The following is a 20,076-nucleotide window of genomic DNA, read 5'->3' on the forward strand; positions in this document are numbered from 1 at the left end:
ATAGGCCAGGCCAGGATTTTCTAGTGAGGGTAAATAACACATATGTTGATTATTACGTAGTTTTCTGAGTAAAGTCCTGGTATAGATCTACCTAAGAAAGGTGCAGAGACAGAGAACGGATCCGGGGTGTGACGTTGATCCGAGCTTGGCGGACATTTTTGGCAAGTCTAAAAGTCTCATTTTTCTCCCGCCTTGCACCTCACCCCTGGGTGCTCTTTCTCAGGTCTTAGCTCCCTCCCAATTAGCTAGCTTCTATTTGATTACTTGAATTGACATAGAAAATATTTACCGCTTTTGTTTTTAAGTTCTGGATGACGTTCTGTGTTTGTTACGTGGTTAACTGAGGCTTGAGAGCTCTCGGGAAGAATCACAGCCCAGAGGGGCAGGGGGATTAAAGCTGAGCATCTCAGGGACTTTGCAGTGGGTTCTGGCTTTTGATCTCCATGGGTGATTTTCAATAAGAAGCAGGAGGATCTTTTTTCCACTTTTCTTTGTAGCTTTATATAATCAAGGGGAAAATAATGTCCTGAGGCTTTAAATAACTGAGATTTTGTATGATTTGTTTTAAGGTCACCATTCTTTCGTGATTTCAGTCGGTAATCCCGACATCTTAAATTGTTGTCTGTGGGGTAATTTCAAGTATCCTGTGGTATCCTGTGTAATGGCTCTTAACTGGGCCTTGAGGAGGAGGATGCAGATAAGAAAATGATAGAAAATAAATTCTGGATTTTGCAAGGAAAATTATAGAAATAGGGGAAATGAGCCAAACAATTTGGGCTTGCCTTGTAATATACTGCCTCAATTTAAAACATGCCGCATGGCACTCACTGTAAAATGAACAGTCTTTTTCTCTTCAGAATCAACAGTGACTCCCCAGATTTAAGAGGATAAAAATCACCAGCATGATTTGTAAACATGGCTTTAAATGGTTTCTGAATCAGCACTTCTTAAAGGTGCTTGTTATGGATTGTTTGATTGTTGCAAAGTCATCACATATGAGAGGCAGTGTTTAAAAAAAGGCGTTTATTGCTTCTGGTGTATAGATAGCATTTGCATGATCGATCCCTGCTTTTTAGCAGTTTATAATCAAGTGCTGAAAACATGTGCTATTCACATATAGCAAGGTAAAAAAAATCATCAAATCCATATGTAGGCATTTGGTAATTGTCTCTTCTTGCAAGACACATCTTTGTAAACCTGTTTTCAGTTTATATTGATCTCAAAGGATATTTAGCATGTGTGTGCCGTTACCAAGATTGCTTTTCAACTTTCGTGTAAAAGTCAGAGGCTGACTGATGCTCCCAGAGCTGCCACACGTGGTGGGCAGGTATGTACCTCATGACAGAAGGCTCCTCGTGAACAGCGCCCTCTGCAGTAGCAGAGGGCACAACCCCCAGGGTCCCGTGTAGCAGCTCTGGGCACACAACGCCCTTCATTCCCCTCTTTACTGCTTATTGAACACCTTCTCTAGGCACTGTGCCAAATCCATGCAGAAAGTATGAATGATGAATTTCACCCAGCAACTCTATTAGGATTTAGGTGAAATATTCAGTTTCCTAAGTTGCCTACACACAATTACCAGACTCGACACTCCATTTCGTCTTCAGTGAATAAGCAAGCTAGGCTGTTGACTCTTGTGTCTGGATATAATTGCTTGGCAAGCTTATCTGTAGCTCCTTGTTGTAATTAGTTATCCTTGTGGAAAAGTCAGTATCTCAATTTCCTGTTTGCTGTTCTTATTAAAGTCTACAGAGTAGTTTCATCATTGTTTCATTTACTGCGTATTATCGATCACTCAGCAAATAAGTGTAAAGGGGGAGATAAAATGATCAAGAATTAGTTCCTAGGGTTCATCATTCCTTTATCGTGCTCACGTATTAGATTTGGCAGACGGATCATTGTATCTGTATAAGCAGATGTAGCAAACACAAAAGCCTTGGTGTCAATACTGTACTATACTATATCTAATATAGTATTACACATGTTACTTGCTAGACATGCAGTTAGAAAGGCGTAACTCCTAAAAATCAATTTCCAAAGAGTGGCATCTCTGGTTTTACAGATAGGATTCAGTTTTACAGTACTTGAACTTTTTTTTTCTTTTTTCTTTTCTTTTTTTTTTGCCATCATCCAAATGTTAGTCCTTTTCTTACTGGACTTCTTGGCAAGTTGACACTGTCTTTTCTTCCAATACCTTCTTCATTTGTTTTTCAGGATTCCATACACTCCTGTTTTTCCCTTAGCTCTTGGCCACTTTTTCTTTGTCTCTTTAGTGGCCCTTCCTTCTCTTAGAGTGTCCCAGGGTTTAGTCCTTGGACTGCCTCTCTCCTCTATCCACATGCACTCTCTTTGAACATCTCATCCATTCTCTTGCTTTCAAAACTATCTTCAGTCTCATGCTTCATAAATGTCTGCGTCTCCAGCCCAGTCCTTTCCTCTGGGAAAGTTCAGTCTCCCGTTTCTCAGCGCTTGCTTACCTCCATTTGCCTGTAAGAGGCATCTCAAATCTAAACCTGTCCAGAACCATACCGCTGACCTTCCCTCTTAAATCTGCTCTTTTTTACTGTCCTTCCTCACAGTACGCAGCCACTGTTCTCTTGACATCTTTCTTTCTTTCACATCCTGTGTGGATTCTCTCTGATAATCCTTATGGCTGCGGCTTTAAAGCGTGCTCAGAATCTGCATACATCTTATCCCCTCTGCCTCGGCTTCCTTGCCTGGACTATTGTAGTAGCCTGTATGTAAGTGTTCCCCAGCTTCTCTCTTGCCACACATTGTCAACCTAGCAGGCAGTGTGACCCTGGTAAATCACAGGTAGGATTATACTCATCTCAGTCCCTCAAGTGGCTTCCCTCCCCACTGCAGAAGAGGACAAGCGCTTGCCTTCATCTTTAAGACTGAGTTGTCCCCTGCTTCTGCTCATATTTCTCTTTAATTACACTCCTGCTGCCTTCACCCTCCTTCATTAACCTCAGCCGCACTGGCCTCCTTTCTGTTCCTCACACATGCTCTGTACTTGCTGGAGAGCTGGTCACCCATGTATCTGCACAGTCCTCACCTCTGTGTTGTTGCTCAAAAGTCACCTTCTAGGCAAGGACTTCCCTCACCACATTATAGAAAGGAGTGGTCCTCTTCCCCCACCCTCACTGCTTCTCAGGTACTTGCTGTCCTGCACTCCTATTTTCTTCTATTGCACTTATCATCCAATGGAGCACTTTGTGGCTCAGTTTTTTAAATCTATTATGTCTTTCTCGCTAGAATGTAGGCTCATAGAAAGCAGTCATATTTATTTTTTCCATCGCTTTACTCTCAGTTTCCAGAACAGTATCTGGAATATATTTGGCACTTGGTAAATACTTGTTCACTCAGCTAATAATGATTTACATATTTGCTAAGCCCTTTTTAGATGCTTTATACTACAGCTGTCTAGCTGAACAAAACTGTTTGTCTTGTAACCATGTGGCTGAGATTTATCCCCCAAAAACGTGCTGCTTCATGTACATCCAGAAGCAGCTGGTTCTTAAGTTACCTTAACCAAGAGCCACTACAGTAATGACAAGAATCATTATTTCTATTGTCCAGTAAAGGCTGTAGCTCCTCGGGCCATCATAATAACAGCCACCCATAGAGCCTAACAAGTGATTTTTTCCTACAGAAATGCACTTTAGTAATTATCCCCCTTCCTTCAATTAATGAGACCTCAAATAACGATTTAGTTGAAAGCATAGAATTTTGGAATTTGACTTAAGGCAATTCATTTCTCACCTCATTTTCTCCTGAATTCAGGTTAAAATGTTCAATTGCGATTATAATTAAAAAGGAGAGGCAGGAAAAAGTGAGAGCCTGGCCATGCGTTATTATTTCAGTTTTTAAAATTGCCTTATTGTTCTCTAATAATCTAGGTCTTATTAGCGTCAACAGTACAAGGCAAATAAGACATAGTGCCTTGGCTTAAATATCTTAATGTAGCCCAAGGAAATACAAAATGTAAATAGCAGTCAATAAATGTGTTCATATTATTAATGTTGCTTAAGAATCCTTAGAGGGAAGATCTTTTTTATCCATCTTTTTTTTTTTTTTTTCAATCCATCTTTTAAATGATGGGCTGGGTACTTCCAGATGATTGGCTTAATAAAAAGGAACAGCCCATATGAAAATCCAAAATAACAGAAGATAGTCTCCACAGAAATAAACTGCCCAGTGGGGACTCACAGTGGCAGGGCGTGACACATGGCTCGCCACATAGCATGGCACTTGCAAATATGACTTAGGCAATGAGAAACTGAATTCAGGAAATGTTCTTTTCTTTTTTAGCTCTTCTCTGGAGGAGGAAGAGTGTTCAGGAGAAAATAGCCTTAGGAAGCAAAAGGAATTGGCTAAAATAAATAAACATAGAATGTCTGTGTTGAGACTGATTTGCATGATGGAAATCTACTTTGTTGGGTTCAGGGAACAATGCACTGTACTGCTCTAACAGGGCAATTGTATATTGTTTTGGCATGAAAATGGGTTATGAGACACCATTGGATGGCCTAGTTCAGAGAAGCTGAGGTGACAATTGGTTAAGGTGAAAGGAAAATCTAACTGCTGAAACTCGACTGATCTGGAAGAAAATATGTTGGTGTTTGATTACCTGTGGTGAGAAGAACTTCTTCGGCTAGGAGTTTGTTGAGTTGTCCAAATGGTCGTTGAGTATGCCTCCTCCTAAAATACATCTGAGTCAGAACGTGCATGCAAATTGAAGTTCGTTTTTTTTTTTTTTCTTAAATCTACTAAATGGAGGATGTGTTCCAGCTTCTACCCACTTGTATCCTCAGCACCCCCTGTGTCTTGAAATTTTACTTAACTAATTTAGCAAGTCTGCAGTCTTCTACCGTGGCTCATTCCATCATTATACCGTCCATCTGCCTTTCTCTTAATTAACCAGGTGAGGTGAGTCTTATTTAGCATTAAAATCATTTTGTTGTTTTGTAGAAATTTTTATGTGTCTATGTCTGTCACTACCACTAAAGCTAATGCCAATTTGAGTGTATCTCAGTAATGTTGCTTGGTAAATTCCTTTTATTTTAATTTTGAAATGCCTGCTGGCTCATAAAGAACTGCTATGTGCTTGTTTATGGCTGGTGATCTCGAGATTAGATACACTTTGTTGATGTACACATAAAAGTTTTATAATATTTTGATAGCCTAGAACAGACATCAAAGATGGAAGAAGTTTCAGATGTTCGAGGATTTTTCTTCTTATTTTGGGGTAAAGCAAAAGGAGTGAAGGGTTTGGTATTAGATTTTAAAAAGTTGAGGATTACAGCTGACTGGATGAAAGGATAATGACTTGCGTGAAGCACATTAAAGGGTTGATTTTGGGTTCGGGTTTCGGTAGCTGCTTGGAAGATTGTGTAGATATCAAACTGACGTTGCAAGTATTTTACTGTTTGTATGGTGAATAATTACTTAGTCTATATTAACGAATGGCATTATTTCATGTTGTTGAGTCCAAAATCTGAGGTGTTTATGGAAAGATTTTGCCCTTCTGCAAAGAGAAATGTGGAATAAGGAATAGGATAGCTAAACCACTCCAGGTCCCTTCCTGTCTTATCAGTAGGAGACAAAATGTAAACAATAATATGCAATAAAGGATAGGTGAGCAAATTAGAAAGTGATAAGCAGCACGGAAGTAGAAAAAGCAGAGTGGACTCTCACCAGGGGGGAGAGTTGGTGGCATTAAAGTAGAGTGGTCAGAGTAGGCTCCGTTGAGAAGCTGGGATTTGAGCAGACTTGCAGTGGCTGAGGAGGTGGCCCAGGAGATCTGTGGAAGGAGGGCTCTTCCTAGAGCGAACAGCTAGACCATGGCTATAAGGGCATAAATGTGGCCGAGTGTTCATGCAGTAGCAAAGAGGCAAGCATGACTTCCACGGAGAGAACAAAGCTGGGGAATAGTAGACTTGATCACTTATTCTTCCTATAATGTCTTAGGCATTTGTTACCATGAAAAAAAAAAAATCCTAAGTTACTTTGCTCTTATTTAATGTTTGTTTTGGTAAAATGGAAACTGGAATATTCTTTAACCCTGAATTTAAATTAAATTATAGAACATATTAAGTATAAAAAGAACCACTTTTTAATCACTATTTTGTCCCAGCTGTGTCAACATGAGCTTCAGTAGATATTTCTAGGCAGAGAGAATGATGACCTAGATGTCAAATGGCAAATACCATAAGTGAGTCATCTATCAACTTTTACCTGAGAACATGAGAGAAATCTATTTATTTATTTATTTATTTATTTATTTATTTATTTATTTAAGTTTATTTATTTTGAGAGAGAAGAGAGCACGAGGAGGGGAGGAGCAGAGAGAGGGAACAAGAGAATCCCTAGCAGGCTCCATGCTCTTAGCACAGAGCCTGACATGGGGCTCGAACTCACAAACTGTGGGATCATGACCTGAGCTGAAATTAAGAGTCGGACGCTAAACCGACTGAGCCACTCAGGAGCCCTGAGAGAAATCTATTTATTATGATAAGTAGGTACTAGCAAAGTCTTTAGCTGAATCCTAATATGGCACCTGAAGTGCTAGGCTGAGCCCAATGGAGAATTCTTTGCTGATCCCCTAAGTAGACTTAAAAACAATGCAAGATCTGCTTTCCCTGTTTCCACTCCTGAATTCAACCAGAATCTTTAAGTTATAGTATACTTACCCAGAGACAAAGCAGAAAAAGGAAGAGAGGAGAATGGAAAACACTGCGGCATGTATCCTGGTGGCTGGTGCTGGGCTTCCACCACGGGGCTCAGGCCTTTCACAAATGCAAGGGGAGAGAAGGAGACAGAGCAGAAGAATAGACACAGCTCCCCCAGAAGGTCATTTAATCCTTATAGAAAAGGTAGGAATAAGAGAGGATGAGAGCATAGTGTGTCCTCTTGAAAGCCTTCACCAAACAAGCTCAGAGACCCCACGTGCGTCCGTGACATGCTTTTGTGAGGTCTCTCCAAAAACCCCGCAACCCTAACTTTTGAACTACAATATATCCTACCGTTGGATAGATCTAAATCACTCATTTTTCTTGGGAGAAGGGTTCAGGGCAGGAAGTGCAACTATTAGATATTTCAAACTGAAAAAGAATTTAATGTAATGAACTAAGTACCTACAGAATTGTTGGGAGGGGGTAGAATATCAGAGGCTTTGATTTTGTTGCCCGGCTGTTCATTGCACTGCAGACTGTGAACACGTGTCCAGGAAACGATGGCTGCCATCCATAAATCGCCAGGGAAAAGCCTGGCGAAGCTACAACAGCTCCACTGCCCCTCGGCTAGTGACTGGTAGTGGAACGTGGCATTGTCAGTCACTGAAAAGCATTTAGCGAAGCCCATTTAGCAAAGTCAGTGGTCATGTCAGGTGCCGGGCCAGGAGTTCTTCCACTTTCCTTCACTTTTGCACATTACGCGAGTACATCTTAGTGGCAGAATCTAAGCCATCTCCAGAGAAACAGAAGAGCTGGGGAATATGAGAAGTGTGGTGCTTAGACTTCCAGCCCCCGAATAACAGGGAGAGAATGGGGGGGGGGGTGGTAACAAGTGCTGACTGACAAAAAGTCTGTCAAAGGCGTGCCCATTTGCCAAAGGAGGAGGTGAAAAGTGAATGTTTTCAAAGAGAGAGGAAGAGTCAGATTTACTGGTGAGAAATTGTAACCCCAGGGACAAGATATCGTGGACTGTATGTATAGTTGTGTGCCTGTGAATGCTCTATGTTTGGGTGGATTGATTGACTAGACTCAGTTTTCAAGAGCGGAGGAGGGGGTCCCATTTATTTTCTACATACCATCGAAGGAATAGATTACTGATATCAGTTTAGCTAATTGATATATTTCACTATTTTTTTTTTTTTAAAGAGTGTGGATAGGAAAGGTAGAATTTTCCTACAGAATGCATGCATAGCCAAGTCATTTACAGATTTCTGCCTGGGGGGAAAAAAAAAAGATATCAGCCCGCCTGCGTCAGAGCAACCCCTATTATGGTGTGCTAGTGAAGACACTGGCTTCCCTGTTCACTCGGGAGCAAATGAATTTTCTCTTACAAACCAACTCCATCTGTCCTTTTCCCTCGATTCTTGAGAAATTTTGCAGCTGTAGTTGAATTTGTTCAGAATCCTTTACTGAGCCTTGCAGGAGAGGCACAGCTCTCACCTTTATGTGTTAAGAGATTTTAGGATTGTGTAACCAAATCGTCAACTGAACGTTTTCCCTTAATGTCTATATTTAAATGATTCTTGAGAGTGCCAGTCTCCTAGAGCTAATGAATTCTTTCCCATCTGGCAGCAGATCGCTTACTGCCAGCCCCTTTCCATCTGATAAATGTTCCCATAGCAACTCTAAGGCAATCTGTTTGGTTTCATTAAATACCAAAATTATAGCCTGAGAAGATGTATAATGTATTACACCACACTCTAGCATCCAGTGAAAAGACTCCTGGGTGATTGAATTCATTGTGATTGTGGGGTGGGGGTGGGGGGGCGTGTTCAAATAATCAATAACAAGGTTATGTTTCCTTTTGTAAGAGAGAAAAAGAAAGTCTTGAAATCCAAGTCATTATTTTGAACTTCAACAAGGATTCACATTTACTCTTCATGGTAGTGTATCTAAGTTTCCTGAGCTCATTTTTTTTTCTGTATTCCTAAAACCTGTTGCTTACTGCCCATGTGGATACTTTGACTCGCACGCATACTAGAAAGAATAACTTCCTTTTTCTGCTTTTAAGCATATTTTTAAAGAACAGATAAACTCTGGAAGTACAAAAGCAGGAATTTATGAAAATCAAAAGTATGCCACCATCTTTGTCTACAGGAGAGTAGTTCTCAAGGTGTTTGCAGCCGGACAGGGTTGATGTGCCTTTTTTAAGCAACCCGAACCTGGCTTTTCAGAAACAAACAGGGAAGGCAATAATCATTTCGCAAGACATACTCTGCTTCTAAAAAATTCACCATAGTTATAGTGAGATTTCTTTTTGCACATAGCATAGTTGGACTCCCCATTTATACAGGAATCAGGGGATATTATTTTTACCAGGATGGGGAATATTAAACTGGGAAGAGACTGGAGAAATCATGTTGGCCATTCTCCTGCTTCTCAAAATGAAAGACTTGGGTTAGCCTCACATTTGCCTCTTAAATGAGTACAATTTTTGTTTCACAGTTATACCTCAATAAATGTGTATGTCTGTGTCAGGGGTGGGGGAGACTTTGAAGAACAAAAAACTTGGGGCAGGAAGAATAAGTTATTCGTTTAAAATGAACCAAACCTTATTTGTAAGGATTAGAAGTATTTATTATTAATGGTCTTTGCTAATGGGTTCTCCATGGAGAAATAAATACAGGGACTTCAGAATTTTGTTGGGCACTTCATCACTGCAATTACTATGTAGATTTATACTTACCACACTATTAAATTATAAGGCACATAGCAGTTCAAAATAGAGTATAGGATGGAGCAGGCATGCCCCAGCTATAACTTTCTATTCTGCTTCCTATTTTTATGGTTTTTTTTTTTTTTTTTACTAATTTCCAAAGGTCGTTGTCACTTGATCCTATCACGATTTTTGTGATGATTCATACATGAATATTTATTTCTATTAGGCTATTTTCATTAAGAATCAGACAGCATATTTTGTGAATAGCTCCAATTTCTGTAACTCCAAGAATAACACTGCCCCTAGCAGTGGCCCCATTTCTGTGCATAGATGGTTTTGATGCATATATTTCAGGTATCTGGAGTAATGCAGAAAAAGGCAGTCCTGGTTGATACCTATTTTAGAATTAGTCCTACATCCATAAACGTATGTTTTTGAAAGACTTATTTCTGGAATTATGCGGTCCTACAAGAAGATTAAATTTTGTTCTGTGAATTTTTAAAGTGATGACAAAACAGCACAGACAGTAGGAACAGTTTTAAGGCTAGGGGGATTGTGAGGGTTTTTTTTTTTTTTGTTTGTTTGTTTTTGTTTTTTTGAATCCATTTTACTTAATAAAAATACAGTTGGTCATTAAAACCATTATTGACCATTAATAAACAAAACTGTCTTTCTATTGACATTCAAAGGAAGACCAGTCCTGTTCACTGAGAGAGAGAGAGAGAGCGAGAGAGAGAAAAGAAAAAACCTTCTAGGAAAAAACCTATCATAAACTAAACCTGTCTCTTTGGTGGAAGGGTTGGATTACTAGAAAATCCTTGATCTCTTCAGATTTAATGTAGATCCAGATGAAATCTGGGGCAGGCTGTGTTCTTAGCCTGGGTGGGAGGGGTAGGTGAGTGTGTGATGTGGGCAAGGAGGAGAGGGAGGAAACCACTGAGTGTGTACTTAGGTCACTGTGGCCAGAGCGAAGAGCTCTGACTTCTGAGTCAGGATGCAGGTATTGTAGCTCCAGTTTCCCCTCCCTCATGAGCAATCCATGGGCCCTGGGGCCAGGCTAGCAGGACTGTTCCATATGTCAGTCTGCTGCATGACTTGCTAGCCTTAGGAATTTAGGCCAGTTACCTAAACTCTCTGAGCCTGGGTTTCCTCATCGGCATAGTGGAGTCGATAATAATACCTTCCTTAAGGAATTGTGAGGATTAAGCAAGCTAAACCCCAGAGTAAGCTAAACCAGCTTATTATCATGATTTAAATTTCTTAACCACATTGAGCCTTAGTTTTTCTCATTCACAAAATGGAGTATGCATTATGAATAGCGTGCAAGTTAAATAAAATGGGTGAGACCAATTAAAAATACTTAGCAAATATTACTAGATATGAAATAACTTTTAGCTGATGCTTTAAGTTAAATGCTTTAACTAATTGCTTTCTCCATTGCATCAAACATTTGAAGAACAAAGTTTTTACTCTGTTCAGTAAATTGCAATTTATTTAGAGAGCAACAGGTTTTGGTATTTAGTTATTTTTATTTTATTGAGGTATAATTGGCACGCACTATTATATTGGTTTCAGGGGTACGGCATCGTGATTTGACATTTGTATGCATTGCAAAATGATCACAACAAAGTCTAACAATATTAATTACCATCTGTCACCATATAAAGCTGATACCATATTATTAATTATATTTCCCATGCAGCATATTACATGCCCATGACTTATTTATTTTGTAACTGAAAATTTACACTTCTTGATCCCTTTCACCTATTTTGTCCACCCTAGTCCCCTGTCCCCTCTGACGACCATCAGTTTCTTCTCTTTATCTATGAGTTTGAGTCTTGTTTTGTTTGTTCAGTTTTTTCAGATTTTACATATAAATGAAGTCTTACAGTCTTTCTCTGTCTGACTTATGTCACTTAGCATAATATGTTTAAGGTCCATCAATATTGTTACAAATGGCAAAATTTCATTCTTTTATATGGCTGAGTAGTATTCCATTGTGTGTGTGTGTTGTGTGTGTGTGTGTGTGTGTGTGTGTGTGTATTATATGTATATAATATATATATGTATGGTATATAGTGTGTGTGTATATACATATATATATATATATATATATATATATATATATATATATAAAATCTTCCTTGTTCATTTATGAAGGAACACTTAGATTATTTCCATATCTTAGCTATTGTAAATAATGCTATAGTGAACACAGTGGTGCCTGTGTCTTTTTGAACTAGTGTTTTTATTTTTTCCCAGTAGATACCCAGTACTGAATTGCTGGATCATAAGGTAGTTCTTTTCTTTTTTTTAAATTTTTTGTGGAACCTCCATACCATTTTCTAGAGTGCCTGTACCAGTTTACATTCCTACCAACAGTGCATGAGGGCTCTCTTTTCTCCACATCCTCACCAACACTTGTTATTTTTGTCTCATTTTATTAATAGTCATTTTGACATGTATGAGGTGATACCTCACTGTGGTTTTGATTTGTATTTCTTTGATGATTAGTGATGCTGAGCATCTTTTCCATGTGCCTGTTGGTTACTAAATGTCTTCTTTGGAAATATATTTATTCAGATTCTCTGCCCATTTTTAATTGGATTATTTGTTTTGGTTTGTTTGTTTTTGATAGGTATGAGTTCTTTATATATTTTGAGTATTAACCCCTTATTGATTATATGATTTGCAAAATCTTCTCCCCTTCAGTAGTTTGCCTTTTTTGTTTTTTTAATGGTTTCCTTCACTGTGCAGTAGCTTTTTAGTTTGATAAAGTCCCATTTGTTTATTTTTGCTTTTGTTTCCCTTGCCTTTGGAGTCAGATGCAAAAATATATCAGTAAGATCAATGTTAAGGAGCTTATTACCTATATTTTCTCCTGGGAGTTTTATGGTTTTGGTCTCACATTCGGGTTTTTAATCCATTTTGAGTTAATTTTTGCATATGGTATAAGCTATTATACCATTATAGAGACTGTTATTTATAGAGACTGAATATTGTGTATTCTTGCCTCCTAAATTAATTAACTATATATGCAGGGGTTTGTTTGGGGGCTCTCTATTCTATTCTGTTCATCTATATGTCTGTTTTTATGCTGGTACCACAGTGTTTTGATTACTATAGCTTTGTAGTATAGTTTGAAATCAGGGAGTGTGATACCTCTGGCTTTGTTCTTTCTCAAGATTGTGCTGGCTATTCAAATTTAAGAATTTTGTTGCAGTTCTGTAAAAAAAAATGTCACCAGAATCTTCATAGGGATTGCATAGAATCTGTAGATTCCTTTGGGTAGTACGGACATTTAACAATATTAATTCTTTTGATCCATGAAACAGAATATCTTTTCATTTATTTGTGCCTTTTTAAATTTCTTTCATCAGGGTCTTACAGTTTTCAGTGTACTGGTCTTTCACCTCATTGGTTAAAATAATCCCTAGGTATTTTATTCTTTTTGATGGAATTATTATTATTTTTTAAATTTTTTAATGTTTATTTACTTTGGAGAGAGACAGAGAGAGAGGACAAGTGGGAGAGAGGCATGGAGAGAGGGGGACAAAGAATCTGAAGTAGGCTCCAGGCTCCGAGCTGCCAGTGCAGAGCCTGACATGGGGCTCAGACCCACAAACCACAAGATCATGACCTGAGCCAAAGTTGGGCACTTACCGAATGAGCCACCCAGATGCCCCATGATGCAATTATTAACGGGATTGTTATCTTTATTTCTCTTTCTTATAGTTTGGTTTTAGTGTATAGAAATGTAACAGAACTTTGTATATTATTTTTGTATCCTGCAACTTGACTGAATTCATTTATTTATTCTAATAGTTTTATTTAGTGGAGTATTTAGTATTTTCTACATATAATATCATGTCATCTGCAGATAGTGACAATTTTACTTCTTCCTGTCCAATTTCAATGTCTTTTATTTATTTTTCTTGCCTAGTTGCAGTGGCTAGCACTTCCAATACTATGTTGAATAAAAGTGGGCAGAGTGGCCAGTCATGTTTTGTTCCTAATTTTAGATGAAAATGTTTGAGCTTTTCACCATTGAGTGTGATATTAGCTGTGGGTTTGTTTTATATAGCCTTTATTATGTTGAGGTACATTCGTTCTATACCCATTTTATTGAAAAATTTTAACATAAAGTGATATTGAATTTTTCCAAGTGCTTTTTAAGCATCTATTAAGATGATCATATGATTTTCACCTTTAATTTTGTTAATGTGGTGTATCATATTGATTGATGTGTGGATGTTGAACCATCCTTACATTCTTGGAATAAATCCCACTTGATCTAGATGTATGATTGTTGAATCATGGATGTTGAATTCAATTTGCTAATATTTTCTTAAAGATTTTTGTATCTGTGTTCATAAGGGATATTGGCCTGCCTGTAATCAATGCTTCCTTCCTTTCTTTCTTTCTTTCTTTCTTTCTTTCTTTCTTTCTTTCTTTCTTTCTTTCTTTCTTTCTTTCTTTCTCTTTTTCTCTCTTTTTTCTCTCTTTTGTCTTTCTGTCTGTCTTTCTATTTCTCTTAAATTTTTTTTAATGTTTATTTATTTTTGAGAGAAAGAAAGACAGAGTGTGATCCAGGGGAGGGTGAGAGAGAGGGAGACACAGAATCTGAAGTAGGCTCCAGGCTTCAACCTGTCAGCACAGAGCCTGACACAGGGCTCAAACCTGTGAACCGCAAAACCATGACCTAAGCCGAAGTTGGACACTTAACTGACTGAGCCACCCAGGTGCCCCCTTTTCTCTTTTTTTCTTTCTTTCTTTTCCTTTTTTTTTTTTTTTTTTTTTTGCAGTGCCCTTTATGTTTTTGGTATCAGGACAATGTTAGCTTTGTAGAATAAATGTGGAAGTATTCTGTTGTCTTCAATTTTTTGGAAGAGTTTGAGAAGTATTGATACTAAATCTTCTTTGAATATTTGGTAGAATTTTTCAGTAAAGCCACCTGGTCCTGGACTTCTGTTTGTTGGGAGTTTTTTCAGTCTCCTTACTAGTAATTGGTTTATTTAGATTTTCTATTTTTTCTTGATTCAATCTTGGAAGATTATAAGTGTCTAGGGATGTATCCATTTCTTCTAGGTTGTCCAATTTGTTGGTACATAATTGTACATAGTAATCTTTTATGAGCCTTTGTATTTCTGTGGTATCAGTTGTAACTTCTCTTTTGTTTCTGATTTATTTGAGCTTTTGTTCTATTTCTTGGTGAGCCTAGGTAAAGGTTTGTCAATGTTTAAAAAATATTTAAAAAAAAAACAGCTCTTCATTTTGGTGATCTTTTCTATTGTCCTTTTTAGTCTTTATTTCACATATTTCCACTCTGACCTTTACTATTTACTTCTATTAACTTTGGGTTTTGTTTGTTCTTCTCTAGTTGTAAAGTGAAATTCTTTATTTTATTTCTTTTATTTCATGGGGATTGGTATGAACTTCTCTCTTAGAACTGTGTTTACTCCATCCCATAGATTTTGTTATGTTGTATTTATTTTCATTTGTCTCTTGGTATTTATTTTTATTTCTTTGATTTTATCTATGACTCAGTAGTTGTTTAATAACACTTTTTGTTTTAATCTTTATGTATTTGTAATTTCTCTAGTTTTCTTTTTATAATTTCTAGTTTCATACCATTGTGGTCAGAAAAGATGTTTGATATTATTTCAATCTTGAATTTATTGAGACTTATTGTTTTGGGTATTAATCACATTGTGATCCATTGTTGAGAATGCTCCATGTGCACTTAAGAAGAATGTGTATTCTCTGATTTTGGATGGAATATTCTATATACATCTGTTATGTCCATTTGGTGTAATGTGTCATTAAAAGCTGATATTACCGTATTGATTTTCTGTCTTTGTAATCTATCTTTGATGTAAGTGGGATGTTAAACTCCCTATTACTATCGTATTGCTATCAGTTTCTTCCTTTAGGTCTGTTAATATTTGCTTTATGTATTTTGTTGTTCCTATGGTGGCTGCATATATCTTTCTTTAGTTCTATGTTTAGGTTCCTTTCATTTTCTTTTGTGTATTTACTCTAAGTTTTTGTTTTGTGGTTACCATGAGGTTCACAAAGATCATCCTTAAGTATATACCAGTCTATGTTAAGTAGATGGCAACTTAAATTTGAAGGCATTCCAAAACTCTACATCCCGCCACATGTTTTATGTTTTTGATGTCATATTTTACACCTAGTTTTATGTATCCCATAACTAATTACTGTTATTTTAATTTTACTGTTTTTGTCTTTTATCCTTTCAGTAACATTGTAAATGATTAATCCACTATCTTTACTGTATATTTGCCTTTTCCAGGGAGATATTTACTTATGTGTGTGTGTGTGTATATATATATATATATTTGCTTCTGTATATTTCCTTGCTATTAAATAGTACCTCTTCTTTTCAGCTTAAAGAAGTCTTTTGAACATTTCTTGTCAGTCCAGCGATGAACTTTTTTAGCTTTTGCTTGTCTGGAAAATGATTTCTCCTTCAATTCTGAATGATGACCTTGCTGGCTAGAGTATTCTTGATAGGATGCTTTTTGGCACTTTAAATATATCATGACGTTCTCTTCTTGCCCGAGAAGTTTCTGCTGAGAAATTGGCCAGTAGTCTTATGAGGTTTTCCCTGAACCTAACACTTTGGTTTCCTTTCTTATTGCTTTTCAGCTTCTCTTTGTATCTTTAACTTTTGACATTGTAATTATAATGTGTCTTGGTGTAGCTCCCTTTGGATTTATCTTATTTAGAACTCTCTGCTTCTTTGACTTGGATGTCTTTTTCCATCTCTAGGTTAGGGAAGTTTTCAGCCATTATTTCTTCAAATAAGTTTTCTATCCATTTTCCTCTCTTTGCCTTCTGGGATTCCTATGATGCTAATGTTACTCTGCTTGATGTTGCTCCATAGATCCCTTAAGCAATCTCCATTTTTCAATTTTTTTTTTCTTTTGGATGCTTTGTTTGGGTGAGTTCTGTTGCTGTGAGTCCCATATCACTGATCCATTGTCCTGCTTCATCCAGTCTGTTGTTGAACCCCTCTAGTGTATTTTTCAGTTCAGTTATTGTATTTTTCAGCTTTGTGACTTCTGTTTGGTACTTTCTTCTATTTTCTATCTCTTTGTTGAAGTTCTCTCTGGGTTCATCCATTCTCCTGAGTTCAGTGAGCACCTTTATGGCCCTTAGTTGAACTCTAACTTTTAACAGGTAGATTATTAATCTCCATTTCATTAAGATTTTTTACTGAAGTTTTGTCTTCTTTTTCATTTGGAACATATTTCTCTGTTTCCTCATGTTGCTTTGACTCTCTGTGTTTGTTTCTAAGTATTAGGTGAAAGAGCTGCCTCTCTGAGCCGTGAAGGAGTGGCCTTGTTTGGGTGACAAATCTTCTTATTTAACCTTGCCCTAGCTTTTGGTTGGTCTCTTGAACCTTTGTGATTGTCTAAATTGTCTGATTTATTCTTGCTATGTCACCATTGTTGAGGGTGTGCCGAGACCTGTCACTGGAACATGTGCAGGAATCTCATTAAGCACCTAGTTTCAGGTTGATGGGAAGCCAGACCCTCAGGCAGATCTTTTAATGAATGCAAATGTATACAGTCCCATGGGGCTGCGTTTGCAATCCTTTCAGGTTTCCTAACCAGATCTGGAGGTGGCCCTTGGACAAAAGTTGCAACAAATAGGGCTCCAGCTGAGTGTACAAACTCCTTTTGGGGAGATCTTGTTGAGGGGTAATGAAGCCAAAGGGATGTGCAAGGATCCCTGGGAATACCTCCTTAGCCTCTAGATGGGTGGGAAACCTGAAGCCTGTCCCTCAGGTTGAAGCTCCAAGCTAAGGAAATAGGCCTTTTTCACAGGAAGCCTGGGATTATGTTCCAGTCAGCTGTCTACAGTGCCCTGGGGGTGGTGGGGCCTGCCAAGAACTGTCTTTCTGATTGTTACATTCCCACATGGTGCTCAGGATCTCCAGCCCCCTTGGCCAGGAGAGCCAGGTGAAGGACCATGCCCTGTGTGAATTGCTGGCTTTAATTAGAGAATGGAGCACATAGAGGGTAGAGACATGCTTTTACTGGCTTCAGAAAGATGATGGGAAAGTGTCCTAAGTGCGCGTGCCCACAGTCTTTAGGAATGCGTCGAGTGAGTGCCTTGTCGGCACGTGTGCACCAGCATTAGTTACTGGGATCGGGGAGTGCCATAACCATTCATACTCACCTGCCCCAGTCAGGGAGCAGGGGTGTGCTGCAACTGCGGACACTCTCAGGCTTTAGCAAGGCAGCGAGATGGTGCTCTGACCACTTGCTCCTGCCTGTCTCAGCAAGGCAGAGGCAGGGTGCGGCATCTCAGCCCTCCTGCCTGTGCTACCAGGGAAGGCGGAGGGTGCACAAATGGCATCCACCAGCAGTTCAGGCTCCAGGAAGAGTTTCAACCGTCTGCTGTCCCTCCGGCAGATGCTTTTAGATTAGCGAATGTATCTCTTTCGTATGTCCTCTAGGCATTTTTCAAACTGCTTTTTTCTGCTGGGTCTCAGGGTGAGTGAGACCACATGTGAGTCCTCCAAATGGGGAATCTCAGTTTCTAATAGCACTTAGGGTCCCTTGGACTTCAGCCCAGTGGGTTTTCTAAGCCAGATACTTTGGGGGCTCTTTTCTCTCATGCAGAGTCCAGGAGTCGAGGTGCCCCACGTGGGGCACCAACCCCTTGCTCCTCCAAGGGGAAGTGCTGGCCTGGGGACGTTCCTCACTCTTATGTGTCACTGTGCCAAGGGCGGGGGTTTTGGCATGACCGTGTCTCTGCCTCTCCTACCTGTCTCAATGTGGTCTTTTTGTCCTTTGTTATGGAGAACAGTTCATGTGGTTTTCACAAATATTTCAGAGGGACATGATCCATCTGTAGCTGGAGATTTGATGTGTGCATGGGAGGAGATGAGTTCAGGATCTCCCTGCACCACCATTGTATGGAAGTCCCCTGAAATCTTAAGCTTTGATTGTATTCTGCTGATATCCAGAGCAGAGAGTGCAAAAAAGAGCAGCTGATATGAAACTGTAGAATGGTGTCTTTACAAGCATTGCTATCCTTATTTCCAACCACAAGTGTTTACACAAATATTTGCCATTCTCTGCCTTCTTTTCATTTTCTCGGGTTTTCCTTTTCCTTCTTTACTCCCTCATTCCCTCCCTACCTTTCTTTTTCCTGCCCTACCTCCTTCCCTCGTTTCCTCTTTCTTCCTCTCTTCTTCCAGTATTTAGTTATTGACTATTATAATTGACTGCCTCATTCAGACATTATTTATTAAGCACTTGCTAAAGGCAATCACAGCAGAGGTGGCAGGTGAAGTCACCAGAGCCCAGAGAATCTTGACCTGTCATGTGACCATCTATTTTAACTACTGTCATGTGACCACTTATTTTAACTACTCTCATGATTTCTCCCCAGTTTCTTTAATTATGGTATGGTGCAGAGGCCCAAAGCCCCAAATATTGAAACTGAAAGGAGAGCCCCTTTAGTGCACAGTAGCTCTCAACACCCACTTTTCACTTGAATGTCCAATTTAAAGACATATTTTTTGAAAACAATCCCTCTATTCTTAAGTACGGCTTTTTAAAGTGTTCTTGGTGCGCACAGCCCCAGCTTTTCTCTTCTCGCCAGGCTCCCATTTGTGATCCATATGAAATAACTATTTCCACATAACACATTCTCTGTTCACTGCTGATCTTCCCTAGAGCTGCTGCTGCTTCCCGTGGGGAATATAGATGAGGCCGGTGATGCACCAGGAGCCAGCCAGGGGACACTGAGATAATGACTCTTTGTCATTGTGAATAATTCTCTCAGTTTGAGTTCTCAGCAATTAACCAGGTTTCTGGTGGTTCCTTTATTTATTTTTTTTTCTTTCTTTCTTTTTTCCTTCTTGGTATATATCTAGCTTTAATTGTTTCCCAGAATGTTTGTCACCCTGAAGCTTTTCCGGCAAAACAAAGACAAAAAATTAACACAGTGAAGTTACTTCACTAGTGGCCTCTTTCTCTCTTTATATTGTATATCAGTATCATGACTTAACTGCGCAGAAGTTCACATCTAAGCACTTGTAGCTCTTAGATACTGGTTGAAAAATAGAACTCTCTGGAAACGAGTTACGAAAACTGGGAGTGTTTGTGTCTGTCAAGGAACTGTTCCAAGATTCATAAAGTGTTCTCTGAAATAAGAGGTACAACTATATACAATTTTGATTTGAAGAATCAAGAAATTGGAGTGCCCCAAATCGGTCACATTAAAAGAGTGGAAGTAAACAGTGTTGAATAAATTTCATGTCCTCCAGAATGGGTTTCACTGAACCCTCTAATTACCTAAGTTGCTTCTCTTCTTCCAGACAAGAGTGTGCTTAAATCAGCCTGTTAGATCTTTACTCAGTGTGCAGACACCTGTCACGTTTTCCTAGGCATTAGTTTCCCTCCAGCATTTATTTCTACTCTAGGTACTAACATGCTCCCTGTCTTGTGGGCTTGAAACCGGAGAGCCTGTCTTGGTTTTTTCTTTGCCTCATCCGCCTTTCTAGGCTGCCCTAAATCCTTCCATTTCTTTCTGATGTCTTCTTACAACCCTTTCTCTTTAACTATTTCTGTTGCCTTCTTTTTGACACAGTATCGACTGCAGCAAGTACAAAATGCCTTGACTTTCCCAAGG

General features: G+C 38.7%; 1 protein-coding gene across 7 annotated transcripts in view; it reads left to right on the forward strand.

Annotated features, from left to right (window-relative positions):
- Window positions 1-20,076, forward strand: part of PPP3CA (protein phosphatase 3 catalytic subunit alpha) — a 325,796-nt gene that overhangs the window by 188,136 nt on the left and 117,584 nt on the right. Inside the window, exon 1 of one of the 7 annotated variants that reach the window (XM_058721806.1) lies at window positions 4,805-4,927. The exons of 5 other annotated variants lie outside the window; for them this stretch is intronic. The gene's annotated coding sequence lies outside the window, so the exon portion shown is untranslated. Of the gene's footprint in view, window positions 1-4,804; window positions 4,933-20,076 lie in introns of those variants that run through there. One more of the 7 variants, XM_058721805.1, reaches the window with a different exon arrangement.

The sequence above is a fragment of the Neofelis nebulosa genome, chromosome 3 (genome assembly GCF_028018385.1).
Source record: "Neofelis nebulosa isolate mNeoNeb1 chromosome 3, mNeoNeb1.pri, whole genome shotgun sequence".
In the NCBI taxonomy this organism is placed as follows: domain Eukaryota; kingdom Metazoa; phylum Chordata; class Mammalia; order Carnivora; family Felidae; genus Neofelis; species Neofelis nebulosa.